The sequence below is a fragment of the Artemia franciscana genome, chromosome 6 (assembly GCF_032884065.1).
Source record: "Artemia franciscana chromosome 6, ASM3288406v1, whole genome shotgun sequence".
Taxonomy (NCBI): domain Eukaryota; kingdom Metazoa; phylum Arthropoda; class Branchiopoda; order Anostraca; family Artemiidae; genus Artemia; species Artemia franciscana.
In genome coordinates this window covers 26,343,530-26,357,604 of record NC_088868.1, presented here as the reverse complement: position 1 = coordinate 26,357,604, position 14,075 = coordinate 26,343,530, and the positions used below count along the sequence as shown (strand labels likewise).

The following is a 14,075-nucleotide window of genomic DNA, read 5'->3' as shown; positions in this document are numbered from 1 at the left end:
CACAACCTTCTTTCTTTCCTTCTTTCAATCATCCAACCTTCTTCTTTCAATTATACAAACTTTCAATCAATCATGTAATATTTCTTTCAATTTTCCAATCTTATTTCGTACAACCGACCTTTTTTTAATTATTCAACCTTTTTTCAATCATCTAACCTTTCTTCAATCTTCTAACCTTCTTTCAATCATCCAACCTTCTTTCAATAATCCAACCTTCTTTCAATCATCCAATCTTCTTTTAATCATATAACCTTTCCTTAAATTCATACAACCTTTCTTTCAATTTTCCAATCTTCTTTCGAACAACTGACCTTTTTTCAATCATCTAACCATTCTTCAATCGTCAATAACCTTCTTTCAATCATCCAAACTTCTTTCATTCATCCAACTTTCTTTCAAACACAGAACGTTCTTTCATTACTCCTTTCAATCTTAAAACCTTCTTTCAATCATCCAACCTTCTTTCAATCATCCAGCGTTCTTTCAATCATCCAACCTTCTTTCAATCATCCAACCTTTTTTCAATCATCCAAAGTTCTTTTATTCTTCCAAGATTCTTAACAAACACACAACCTTTTTTCATTCCTTCTTTCAATCATCCAACCTTCTTTCAATCATCCAACCTTCTTTCAATCATCCAACCTTCTTTCAACCATCCAACCTTTTTTCAATCACACAACCTTTCTTTCAATTATACAACGTTTCTTTCAATTTTCCAATCTTCTTTCGGAAAACCGAAATTTTATCAATCCTCCAACCTTGTTTCAATCATGCAACCTTTCTTCAATCGTCTAATCTTCCTTAAATCATCCAAATTTCTTCCATTCATCCAACTTTCTTTCAAACACACAACCTTCTTTCATTCCTTGCATCAATCATCCAACCTTCTTTTAATCATCCAACCTTCTTTCAATCATCCAACCTTCTTTCAATAATAGATAGATAGATAGGGTTATTTAAACAACATCGTAGCTAACAGCTAATTTGCGTTGCTTCACTATGCTAAATAAGAAACTAACACAAAAAGAAGAAAATATCACTCGGCTTTGTTTAAGCTCTACTGTGAACAGTGCTGACAACTAAAAAGGGACGGTAGCAGCATCTTGTGGCTTCGTCAGAAGATTAAAAGTCACCAAGTTCGAAAAAGTAGATGGCGCCACCGTGTACAGGGGTGAAGAAAGGTCAAATAAAGTATCTTTCCTGTACTTAATTTACATATTGATGGCACAGAAAACTGTCAGGATAGTCACTGCTTTAACTGGTGACGCCATTGACGAACCAGCAACTAGCTTTCATTCAGTGCGGACGAACAAAAAATAACATTTTTCTGGATATTACCTTGCTTTTGAAGCGTGAACATAAGCTAAATTAGACGGATTATTTTTTTCAAGTTTCAAGGATAAACTATTATGAAAGTGTAAAGATTGAATCTCATTATCTACATCACTCGTACAAATACCAATCTACCTGTGTTTGCTGAGAAATTGTGCAAAAAAGATTGGATTTGTTTGTTTTGCTAATTAATGGATTATCTGACGTTGAGTCTAGAACTGTGTGTGAACTGGATTCATTTCATGGGATGCAGCCTGATAGACTAGTACATAACACTATATTAAATTTTGTCGTGCGGGCAAAATCAAAAGGTAATGCAAATGCCGGTATTATCAAAACTGGTTGTGATTTTTTCGCCGACGATTTGGTGAGCGAAGCGAAGAAAACAATTTGGTCTGTGGCGAATTATGCTACTCTACCAACCGAAAGACTGAAAGTTGCTGATACATTTGCAGACATTTTGAAAGTTATAGACTACTGTGATAAGAATTCAGTGGGACTGCCGAAGTTTGTTATATACGAACCGGACGAAGTCCCCAAAATTCCTGGCGAGGCAAGCGCTACGTTAACCCGCAAGGTAAATTATTTATGTCTAGAATTTAAGAACTTTGGGTCTAAGGCTAAGGCACAGAGCCTCTGCTGCCCTTTAACGAGTAGCTTCAGAGGCCCCTCCAATCCTGTAACAGTCAATCCCCAGACATCCTATGCCGTTGTTCGTAAAATGCCAAAGTCTCTCGATAATCCCATTGCTCGCAAGCAGTTTTTGGATAGCATCTGCCCTAACTCAGCCGAAATAAGTGAGCTAAAAAAGGTGAGACAGGACTGGAAATTATTCGTCAAGTCCAAATCTTCTGCTGAAAAGATCGTTGAGAAAATGAAAGTTAGTAAGCCTGAGGTCTCTGCCATGCTCAAAGAGAAAATGTTTATTGCTGTTTTGAAAAAGGTTCCACCTAGTATGACCCAGACTGATATAGAATCCCTTGTTCCATGTGCATTAAAAGCAATAGAAATCGGTAGCTTTGAGCGCTCCAAAGTGTTCAAGCTGTATTTCGGGACCAGTAAGGATCTCGAAGACTTTCTTGCAGTCTCAGTCCGAAACGGTTATGAGAAGCTGCCTGCTGAAGAATTCAAATTTCTCCCAAAAAGATGTTATTCGTGCCATAGAGTTGGTCACTTAGCGACTAATTGCGTATTGACGCCTATATGTGGTCGTTGTGGTGCTTCTGAAAACACATCCACGAAGGATAATTTGTGCACTAAATATATGTACTGCATTATATGCAAAAAGAAAGGCCATACATGCTATAACATAAGATGTCCGGCTAATAAAGAGATAATCAATATGAATTCCCTACCAAAATGAATCTAGAACCCACTTGTGCTAAGCATGCAGTTGCAACGTGGAATTTAAATGGAAATATCCTTAACCGGTCTATTTTTATCGAGGACCTTCTTTCAAGATATGATATTGTGTGTTTGCAGGAACATTTTGCAACCTCTCTCAGCCTTCCGTTATTGAACCTGTCACCAAACCATCAAGTTTTTACAGTTGCAGCCAAACGCTCTCGCACTCATGGCCGGCCATCTGGTGGCCTTGCGACTTACGTTAGATCGTCTCTATCAACTTCTATGTTTGACTCGGCATTAGACTTTCTCGCTATCAAAATGCATGATATTGTTATAGTGAATGTTTACCTCCCTACGGATTTTCGTGATGATCGATCAGATAGACAGTTTGCCATAAGTATTGCAAGGCTATCCAAATGTATTGATAAAATAAAAAAGCATGGACTTTCGTGTCTGATAACAGGTGACTTTAACTGTGATCTTGAAAACCCGAGCGGCAACAACAGTTCAAGTTCTATTCGTGCCACAACAATGTTTTATCATTATTCCACTTCACACCTCCTTAGGTCACATCCACTTTTTCTCCGTTCCTTTTATTTCATATGATCTATCGCTCAGAAAGTTCTTCAACAAGCCCCTCCTTCACTCTATTAAAGATAAAGCATTTTTAAGAATATTCCTTGCTGCGTTCCTAACTTTATTCCCTAAGCCACCATCAGCAACTTCAAAAATTATTTTCCTAGAATTATTCACTTTATCTTCTACATCAGAAATAAGAAATCATTTATTTTAAGACAGCTTTTATAGTCGTAGGTTAAAATCACAAACTAAATGTCGCTGTCATTTGCAAACCGAGTCCTAAAGCCTTTTGTCATGGGCAATGGTAAAAAACGGTCAAATAAATTGTTAAATCGATTAGTTCTGAAAGGCACTGACACTAATTGGTTCTTCTCTTTGGTATTAAATACTGAGTTGGCAGCAGGGGGTAGAAAATGTCGGTGCTTGGGAGAAGCAAGGAGAAATTGCCCGAAACGCATTATCTACTGAAACCTGCGATCCCTAAGAGTTTCAATCTTTAAAGATTTAATATTCAATCTTTCAATTTTTGAAAGATTCAATCTTTAAAGGTTCAATCTTTTTTGAACTCCTTCCATATCAATCACTTAGATACTCCCAAAACAGGGCATGTATATTCTAATATAGGACATTTGTATGTTACATATGGCGTTTTCAGCTGATTTACTGGGAAAGTATTAAATCAAAGCTGCAAAAATCAAGCAAAAAAGCAAACAAAGCAAACTTTCGCATGCAAACCGATTAGGGTTCGCGTAGCGCAGGTGCCGATCTCCTGATTCTCAGCCCTCGGCCGGGGTGCAATGCGTGGTTGGGGGCAAGCCATCCGACGCTTTCCCGTGCTTTTTCCCTAGATTTCTCTAGGTACCCATTTGAAGCTGGGTGGACTTTTGGCTTGCCTTACGGGGAAACGCCACTAACCCTCGTCCTAAACCAAACGGTCGGCACCACCGAGATTCGAACCAGCGACCCTTCGCTCGTGAGTTCGGCGCGTTAAAGATTCAATCTTTTTTGAACTCCTTCCATATCAATCACTTAGATACTCCCAAAACAGGGCATGTATATTCTAATATGGGACATTTGTATGTTACACATGGCGTTTTCAGCTGATTTACTGGGAAAGCATTAAATCAAAGCTGCACAAATCAAGAGCGGCACAAAAATCAAGGAACTTAGTGCGTAGTTGCCTTTCTGGACTAGCCCTTGAATATGAGCATTAAATGAGCAATCGACGCTGAAATTAAATCCCAGGACTAAAGCTGACAATACAAACGGAGATCAGGGATTGGACAAACAAGACCTCATTTCAGCGGATAAAATTTTACGATTTTGGTTTTGCTTTCGTTGATCTGCAAACTATTTGCACTACATTCTTCTTTTAATTCTGTTAGAATATCAGAACTGAATTGGGGCATAGCTTGGGTTGTATCTACTGTGAACTTAAGACGCCCATTTAGATCGCCTACGTATTTGAATTGACCATCCATGTTGTCCTTAACGTAATTCATTACCGCAAGGAAAAGTGGAGCGACCAAATTGATGCCTTGAAGGGCTCCAAATATAATCTATTCCGAGTCAGAGTCGAGATCACCAGGAAAGAGGGCGTAGACTCGCTGGTACAGGGAACGTAGGAAATCCATAACAAGCAGTAAGATATGTTTGCGTGCACCCATTCTTTTAAGATTCGTAGCAGCCACAAGATGTTTAATAAAATCAAATACTTTCCTGTAATCAACGAGTAGCGAATCAACGAAAGCGTCTCCAGATTCAAGACATTGCACGATCAGGTGATAAAGCCTGACTAAATACACTGTGGTACTACACACTTTTAAAAAACCATATTGTTACAAGTTAAGTGTATCTGCGACTTGCAACATAAATTCACAGTAAATTAAGGACTAAGTGACTATGGTAGGATTGAAATGGATATTAACTGATCACAGCTATTGGGATGCTTCAGCTTTAGAATGACACGTACATAAGTTTGTTTCCAAGACTGGGGGAACGATTGATTATTGAACGAAGTTAGAAATTTCACAAGAAATATTGCATATTCACGTAAAAGTTTTACTGGCAATTCGGCAGGATGGGAAGCACAGTTATTTCGCAGTTCCCGTATTTCCTTTAAAATGCGTACTCAGAAACTTGCTGGATTTCATCGCATTTGCTGTCTTCTATCAGAGTATTCAAATCAACTTCACTCAACGATGAATACCTGGTACAGATTTTAGTAAAGAAAGAATTGACTTCTTGTGATCAAAGTCCCATCTGATTTCAGCATCCGTAGATCACAACTGACAGATTTTGTAACTTTTTCGCAGATGAAATACACCCTGAACTATGTAGTCGGCATGTAAGTTTGATCAATCAGTTCAGATCTGTCGTGATCCTCGGCTATTCAGATCTAAAAACTGGCACTACTTTAGTCGGAAAAAATTCATAGAACATTTCGAGCAGCATGGAGTTGAGTGTTTTAACCTTGTCGTTCAAGTCAGTGATTGAGCATATTTCTTCAAATGAGTAATTACCAACCCACTGTTCAAAGGTACATATAGAGTCCTGGTTCAGTGGACGAACTGTTACTTTACCTATCCCTATTTCTACAAACCTTTGCAATAAAATCTCCTAATAAAAAAATAATCCTTAAGTCTGGGATCCAGTCTATTTTTTCCTATAGCTATAAGTAAAATTCATCCGAGTCACTACTATTTCCGTTAGTCAGTCCCACAGAGGCATATACAACTATGACTAATACCCTGCATTTTTTAGTCATAAAATGAGCGACTAGGATTCTATTATTAATATCTTCCCAACCTCGAGAAAACTTAGCAGATCCCTTATTCATCACAAGCCCTACTCTCTGTCTAAGTACCCCCATCCTTCGTGCCCGATTAAATAAATTCTACATCACCTAATTTCACATTTCTTACCCCTGAGATATAAGTATCTGAAACTCCCAATAAGTCAAATTAGAAACGTCAGTATTCGTCACTCAAAATGTAGAACAATAGTTATTTTCTAATGCTCTAACATTCCAGGTTGCAATCTCCATATTCTTATGATCATTGAAATTATGCTGGCCTAACAAAAAGCCATGGTCCCAAAAACGGTCCAGAACGGGGACAAACGTAACTCCTCAAGTCTAAACATAACGTCTGAATGAGTAAAATGAAGGCCTTACACACCAACAGCCCTAACTTACTAACTAAATGAGACGCATCTTAGATGGCAGGAGTAGGATCAACAGATAATAATTATTGCGGTAAGGGATATTTCTCAGTTGAATCAATGCACAAATTGACTTTTGATTTACGCAGATATACACGTACGAATAAAATTCGCTTTTAACAAATATAATTGTCAACTTAGCATTCTAGTTGTGGCGCCAAATAAGGTGTTGAGCTAAAGAAAAATAAACTTATACAGTCCAGCTTGGCAATTTTTCAAGCAATTCTATCTACGCAACAGCAACATACATGTAATTGTTAACTTGTCTTTTTCAAAACAGCAGTAACAGTCGTAAGAGAGATAGTCGTATTTAAAAATAATGGCAATTAAAAGTGTTAAGTTGCATTGTTGAAATTATTGTATGAACCTGGAGTTATTTCGCATAGAACAAGTACATGGTTCGATTGCTACATTCATACATCGCCTTTGAAAGTTAATAATTACTCTTATTTTCTGTGGGTATTTCTTAGAAAAATTGCTTCGTGACCAGATAAATCTTATTTATTCAACTTCATTAAATGTTTAACAAGGCAAGTAAAACTGCTTAAATCAGCAGACTCTCACATTTGAATTTGATACGATAAATGGCAAAAAAATTTCCCCTAAATGTCCCAACAGATAAGGAGAAAATAAAGAACAATCCATACAAAATAAGAAAGGAATAAAAAAAGCACCAAAACATATATCTTTCTTTTATAAAGAGCAATGGAAATTTATATAGATTCACATTTATAACACGACTTAGCAGTTATATCTCGTCTTTTTAGTTGTTTCCCTCTTCTCATTATCCAGAAAGCACATAAAAAGAATTCTTTTCACTTTTTTTTGCAGACTTTAAATCATACGGGAGAAAAGCGTCAAAACACAAGAATACTTCCGTCTTTGAAGAAAGCACAAAAATTGGCTGACATGTACTTTCGAGCATGCTCTTCAATATGGCTTGATTTGGGAAGGGAAATTTTTAATCAGAACACCGCAAGGTGAGTTGAAATTCAAGATGGTGGACGAAAATACGAGTTTGTCAAAATGAGAAGACATGGCTGTTCAGGTAGGCTAACATGGGTTAATCCAGGGCAGAGGTTCCGAATATGAACGCAAAAATAACCTAGGTTGTGCCATTGTGCCACTAGGAGCCTCAATTTCAAAAAGGCGGACAAAAATACGAGTTTGTTAAAATGAGAAGACATGACTGCTTAAATAATTTAGCCTGGGATAATCGATGGCACTGGTACATCAAAGTAAGAGTCGACTGACGTAATAATATCTGGCATTCTGTCTATTGTTCTGAATAATGATGAAACGTCGCTTTCCGTAGTTTGAATTTTGGGCACTTATCATGGAATTCAAGGAACACCAGTTGTAGCTTGATGTCATATCGCTCCGCCGATTTCAAACCATACATGGAAATCTTACAGCTAATAGCACCATGTTTTTTACTTTTCGACCATATCAATTATTCCCCTTGGCTCCCTGTTCACATAGAAAGATATGGTACTACTAGAAACAGAGCATCCGTCTGTTTTTGAAGAGTTCATGATGGACAGGTTAACGATATCAAAATCGGGAAGAACATTCTCAAATTCACCTCTGGACCAGCCATACGAGCAGCTAAACTGTGTTATTAAGGGCATTGGGGGAGATATAGGCATTCTGAACGATTATTCACCTCTTCGCTGCTGTTGCACTGGAGGCCCAGCAGTAGCCAACAGCATCAACGAATTCGAACATAGTCCTTCCAACTCTGGTCCTCATAATGACGGAGACCATTGTGAGGCAGTCACACCAGAGGAGTTTTCAATTGAACATTTCCAGTCTTATAACGACTATTTTCGAAATAGGGAGTCCTTTTCTAGAAACAACGACGGATCTCATTGTTTAAGCACTTTACATGGGCTTTGTTGCTCGAGGAGAGATATGGACGCCTTCTTCAAACAAGAAAACAGTCAGTAACCACCAGCTTTGACGTCTGATGGTCAGATTCGTGCTGGCAACAAGGCTGAATTTGCAGATGTCTTAATCAGCTTAACCTCAGCTCCTCGGGTGCAAATGTTGAAACCAAGGAATTTGAAGACCTTCAGATAGTATTTAGAAAACGTGTTTATTCTTATGATAGACTATCAGCTCAATTATGCCAAGATACTTGATCTCGTATTAGATTTTATTATATTGGATAGTCTAAAGTTGTCTGTCAGAAATCAAAGAGGCAAAGTTTCACGACTAAAAGTTGTCCCGAACACACAAATGCCATTTAAGTGGAAAAAATTCCTGCAAGCAGATGCAAACAAAACAGACAGTGTTTAAGCTGGTGTCCCATGCTGTCATGAAAAAGTTTCCGACGTCAAAACCAGTATGTTGCACTATAGGAAACACGTGCATAATTAGCCAGGCATTCAAAGAGCAGAACTTCATCCAGTTATGTTCATACCAAGAGGCTGATACCCGCTTTTTGCTTAACGCTTGTGACGCAGTCTCACAAGAAAATTCTTCGATTCCCATAAGAACGGTGGACACAGATCAATTGTGACGGCAACCACATGCTTTCATTACATTGGAGTATTTGAATTACTTTTCGCGTTTGTTGTTGGTAACAACCTAACTCCTAAGGCAGGATCCCATTCACGAAATAGTTCGATCACTCGGGCCAACAAAATCAAAGGCACTTTTGTTCTTCCACGCGTTTATAGGATTTGATACCCTTTCTTCTTTTATTCACCACTCAAAGAGGTTGTTCTTTGCGACTTGGCAAAATATTCCAGGATTGACGGACACTTTCCTTCGACTGACAAACCAGGCTTCCCAAGTGACAGAACTGCAAGCATACAACCTTGAACGCTTTGTCATGAAGACACACGACGCAAAACAAGACTGTGACGACCTGGATGAATTTAGGAAAGTTACATTTAGTCGACAAAATACCAAGAACATGCAGAGACTTCCTCCAGCTACTTTTTTGCTTTTACAACATATCCTTACAGTTGCAGGTCATATGTTGAGTTTGAATCAACATCCAACCTTCCAAGTTTTTCTGACTTTGGCTGAGGTTAGGTTCCCTTCCACCAGGGTCAAAAGTCTAGCGCGAGACAGAGCGTTGTGGTTGTGAAAGAGGGTGTGAAATAAGGTGCCGCTACAGGAAATTTGACCTTAACTGTAGTTCATTATGTTGGTGGAAATCTAAGTGCTTTAATACTTGAACATTCGATTATTTTTTTATGAGCAGAAGATTCGATTGATCTATTTATGTTCCTAATAAAAATATATAATTCTTAAATGCTTTAATTCGTCTATTTAGCCTCTGATGATTCATTTACAATAATTAAGGAGATGAAGAGTTAACCAGTATTTAACTGATTTTGGTTTAGCAAATATAAACAAAGGCTATAAATTGGACGTATCTTAGGCAATTTGTACTGTGCACACTGTACTATTATAGGTGCATGTCGGAATGACAGAACAATATTTAAAACTGTTGTACTAATCACTCAACCGTCACTCAACTTTTCTTCCACCGTCTTCAAATTTTAGGTCCCAAGCGGATCAACGGTATAACTAAGGTATATTTATGTGCATATACGTGTGTTTTGAGAATCTGAGCTATCAATTGCTCCTAATCTGCCCATTGGAAGTGATTAGTTCTTGTTTTAACAAAGCTTGTGTTTTTTGACCGCCATCTTGAATCTGAAGTGCCTAGCAATACTCTGGTACAACCCAGGTTGGTCTTAAGTTCATATTTGGAACTTCTGCCATCGATTACCCCATACTGGCCTATTTCAGCAGTCATATCTTTTCATTTTGACAAACTCATGTTTTCGACCGCCATCTTGGATTTGAGGCACCTAACGGCACTAGGGTATGATTTAGTTACTTACTATTCGGAACTTGGGTCATCGAGTACCCCATACTAGCCAATTTGAACGGTCATGTCTTCTCATTTTAACAAACTTGTATTTTCGTCCGCCATCTTGGATTTCAAGCCACCTAGTAGCATTCCGATGAAAAATTTCGCTTGTGTAATCGAGCCATATTAAAGAGCCTGCTCGAAAGTACACGTCAGCTAATTTTTGTGCTTTCCTCAAAAACCGAAGTATTTTGGTAGTTTTCACCCGCACTAAGATTTACATATTAATATAGACTTAATTTTAAAACAAGACCATCTTCCCTTCTCCTTCCCCCCTTCTTCTTTAACCTCCTATTGTTCTCCAAAACTTGAAACGAATTCACCTATTTTTGCAAAGATTCTAAATTACACATTTAATATAGATTCACTTTCATAGCACTCGCAACTCACCTTCTTCTTTGTCTGCCCCTCCTCTGGCCCCTTTATTCTTCTCAAATATTATAAAATCTGGTTAGTTTCAGAAATTAAATTGCCATTTCACAAGAGTTTTTGGTAAAAAAAAAAATGCTCATATTGATCCATTTCTATCAAATTGATCCATTTCAATCAAATGAAACAATTTGGTCTAATTGATCAAATAATTATATTACGTAGTTTTCTTGCAGTCTACTATAGATTTTAACACTTTAGTTTCAAAATAAGGGTTTTGGTAACATGTCAGGCTTTTGGAGATACAAAAAATGGCAGTCAAATTTGCAAAGCTTCTTCATTACAAAAGGATTTGCGATGCATATTTGACTTTACCCCATACAGACGCGTCACCATTATATTGCAATTCAGTTGAACTTGGCAAAAAACCTACCTCTTTCTTTTAAAAAGAGCATACGGTCTAGAAGAATGACAGTTTCAATCACAGGAGCCAGCATTAGCCTGATTGTATAGAACATATACACTTCCTGCCATCTACTTAAGCGCTTTAAAGTTTCCGCTGATTGGAGTTCTTTTTATCCAGATTTATGTCCAGTTTCTTGAATGCTTCCATTGCATAACTAGAGAAAACAAAGTCAATATTAGTGAGGGATGATGGGGTTGGTCAATGCGTTGTTGTATAATGTTTAAGGATTAATAAGAACTATTGCATTAGACGCTTTCTTAACGTGGTGAAGAAAATAGCATTAAATTCAAGCTATAAGAAAAAATTATACAAAGCCCTACTTTTACAGGCGCTTAGTAAGGTTTTATCACAGCATTTAAAGGAAATCATCAGTAGAATTAATAAAAATAATATAATTGAAACTAGCATATTTATAAAAAGAAAATAAGCAACTTTTTGGGTTATTCGCAAAATAATGAACCTCTGGATTATTTAATAGATTAATTTCAGACAGAGAATTCACGGAAAAATTTCTTTCTAAGTCTTGATGTGAATTTCCTTATTTAATCTTGCCCAAAAGTGAAACAGACTTCCAAAAAAGGTGGCAAAGCCTTCTGTATATTCTAATTACAAACGAAATGTTGAATTCATAGTTGTTTACTTAGTTGCTCTCATTTCCCCATGATATAAAGACGAAACATTTGATAAAAATATAGGCCTATCTTATCTAAAAGTCAAGATAAAAAGTATGCCAGTTTGTAACTACGTTAAATATTTTTTAGTTCCCTTTTTCCTTCTCCTCTATTCCCTTTTCCTAAAAATATAGGCCTATCTCATCTAAAAGTAAAGATAGAAAGTATGTCAGTTTGTAACTACGTTGAAAATTGTTTAGTTCCCCTTTGGATTTTTTCTCTTTTCCCTTTTCCTAAAATATAGGCCAATCTTATCTAAAAGTAAAGATAAAAAGTATGTCAATTTGTAACTACATTGAGTAGTTTTTAGTTCTCCTTTCTGTGAAAACTACGCCCTACTTTGTGAAAACTTTGTGAAATTCCCCATCTTCCGCTACTTTCCTTTTACGATTCGATGTGACAACAAAGAAGAGAATTTACGTAACGAAAATTTTTAATAATTGAATAGCAACCAAAAGTCAAATTGTAGAGGATACCGGCTTTTGGGTATGAATAGACCAGAGATGGAGCCAGGGAGACAAAAATGTTTCCATTTTGATTTCCTTGGTATTTTAAGTGTGACTGATAGCCTACTTTAGACCTGATACAAATATACGCTATACACAGAGCGTACGGAGGGTTAACAAGAATCAACTCAACACACAAAAAACTCCCTTGCATGTTTGTGTGGGAAAATTCATTTGGGTAAAAATGAGGATCTTTGTTGAGGTGGAGCGAGAGAGGCTTGGTCTAATAGAAGTAGGTGTAGGAGGAGATAACTAGTAAAAACGAACTTCATGGTAGCTATGGAAAGCACTATTGGCAAAAACAAATCAAAATTTTGTTTCCCTTTCTTAATGGGAAGAAGGGGCATATGAAAAACTTTATCCTTGTTTTAAATAATTCTTACACATTTTTTAAACTGCCCCTGTTCTGTTCGACAACTCATTGGAATCCCTAGGAGGCAAATCAGGAAAGATGTTTTCCACGATTGGGGGCATATTTGTGTCGAAATTTTTCAAACGATTTTTGACTTGAATTTTTCAATTTTTTGACTTGACTTTTAAAATTTCAGTGTCTAAATTTCAGTATTAGCTGCTTAGTTCTAATACATGTTTAAATATCTCAACTGACTTAGAGTCTACAAATATACTAAGAGTGCACTAGATCAAATTGGCTTCCAAAGGAATATTTTGATGTTTACTGGTATAAATGGTCTTTTTTCTTTTTTTATGGGGTTAAGCCACATTTTCCAGCGACTGTATTTAGGACTAGTGAGTCGAAACTCAGGAATTATAACAGATAGATATGGCAAGATTGGCTCCAGAATGACATCTTGTGTTTCGGAACGATTTCAAATTTTTGCTAGTTACGAGTTAGATCATTTAAGTGAAAACAAACAATAAGATGAGCAATTAATTTAGTGGCAAAGCACTTGATGAAATATTAAAGCACTTATTTTTCAGTTTGTCCACCGTTAAGTTATTTTATATGACATTTTGTGTATATTGAATTATCAACTTCTGAGCAGCTAAAATTTTAACTACTATCTTACCCACATCGTTCGGGCACAAAAAATGGGAATCACGGATGCAAGTTAGAACTACAGTTAATTATGTTTCAAATAAAATGGAATTTAGGTATTTAAATCTTTCTCAGCTTAAATTTGAGAACAAAATATAGGAGATTTTTTGGGGGATAAATTACAACAGGTTTTAGAAGCATTTTATTTTTTCCTTCTGAGCCTGCAAGAATAATATAGACGAATGTTCACAAAAAATTCCTAAAACTAAGCATTGTGAAAATGACAGAGTATTTTACAGAACACTGAATGATATTTTTGCAGGCCAATTTGAAGAAGCGCGTTCTAAAATGGGCTTAAAATCTGTCCATAGGTAAGTTAAATAAATCGATCAAATTAGCTCCTGAGCGATTCATTTTAAGCGCTTTTGTTCTCAATTTTTCTTTGTTCTGCTTAATGTTTATGCACAGTTCCGTAATTATTTATAAACATCATGCCGAAAATGGGCTATTCTTGTTTATTTTTCCACACACAAAACTCTCTCCTGGGGATTGTAATGTGGATTTAACTGTTTTTCGATTTTCTTTTTTTTTCATTCGTTTTTTTCAATAAACAAGCTCCTACATGATTCATTTTATACGACTTTTGTTTTTGAACATTTGTTATTCTGCTCGATGTTTATGCATAGCTCCA

The 14,075-nt window shown here is 36.7% G+C and overlaps 1 long non-coding RNA gene across 1 annotated transcript in view; it reads right to left on the bottom strand.

The window, feature by feature from the left end:
* LOC136028251 (uncharacterized) overlaps positions 1-14,075 on the bottom strand; it is a 151,311-nt gene that overhangs the window by 21,540 nt on the left and 115,696 nt on the right. The window contains exon 6 of the long non-coding RNA XR_010617777.1: positions 11,178-11,364. This is a non-coding gene — a long non-coding RNA (uncharacterized LOC136028251). The remainder of the gene's footprint in view (positions 1-11,177; positions 11,365-14,075) is intronic.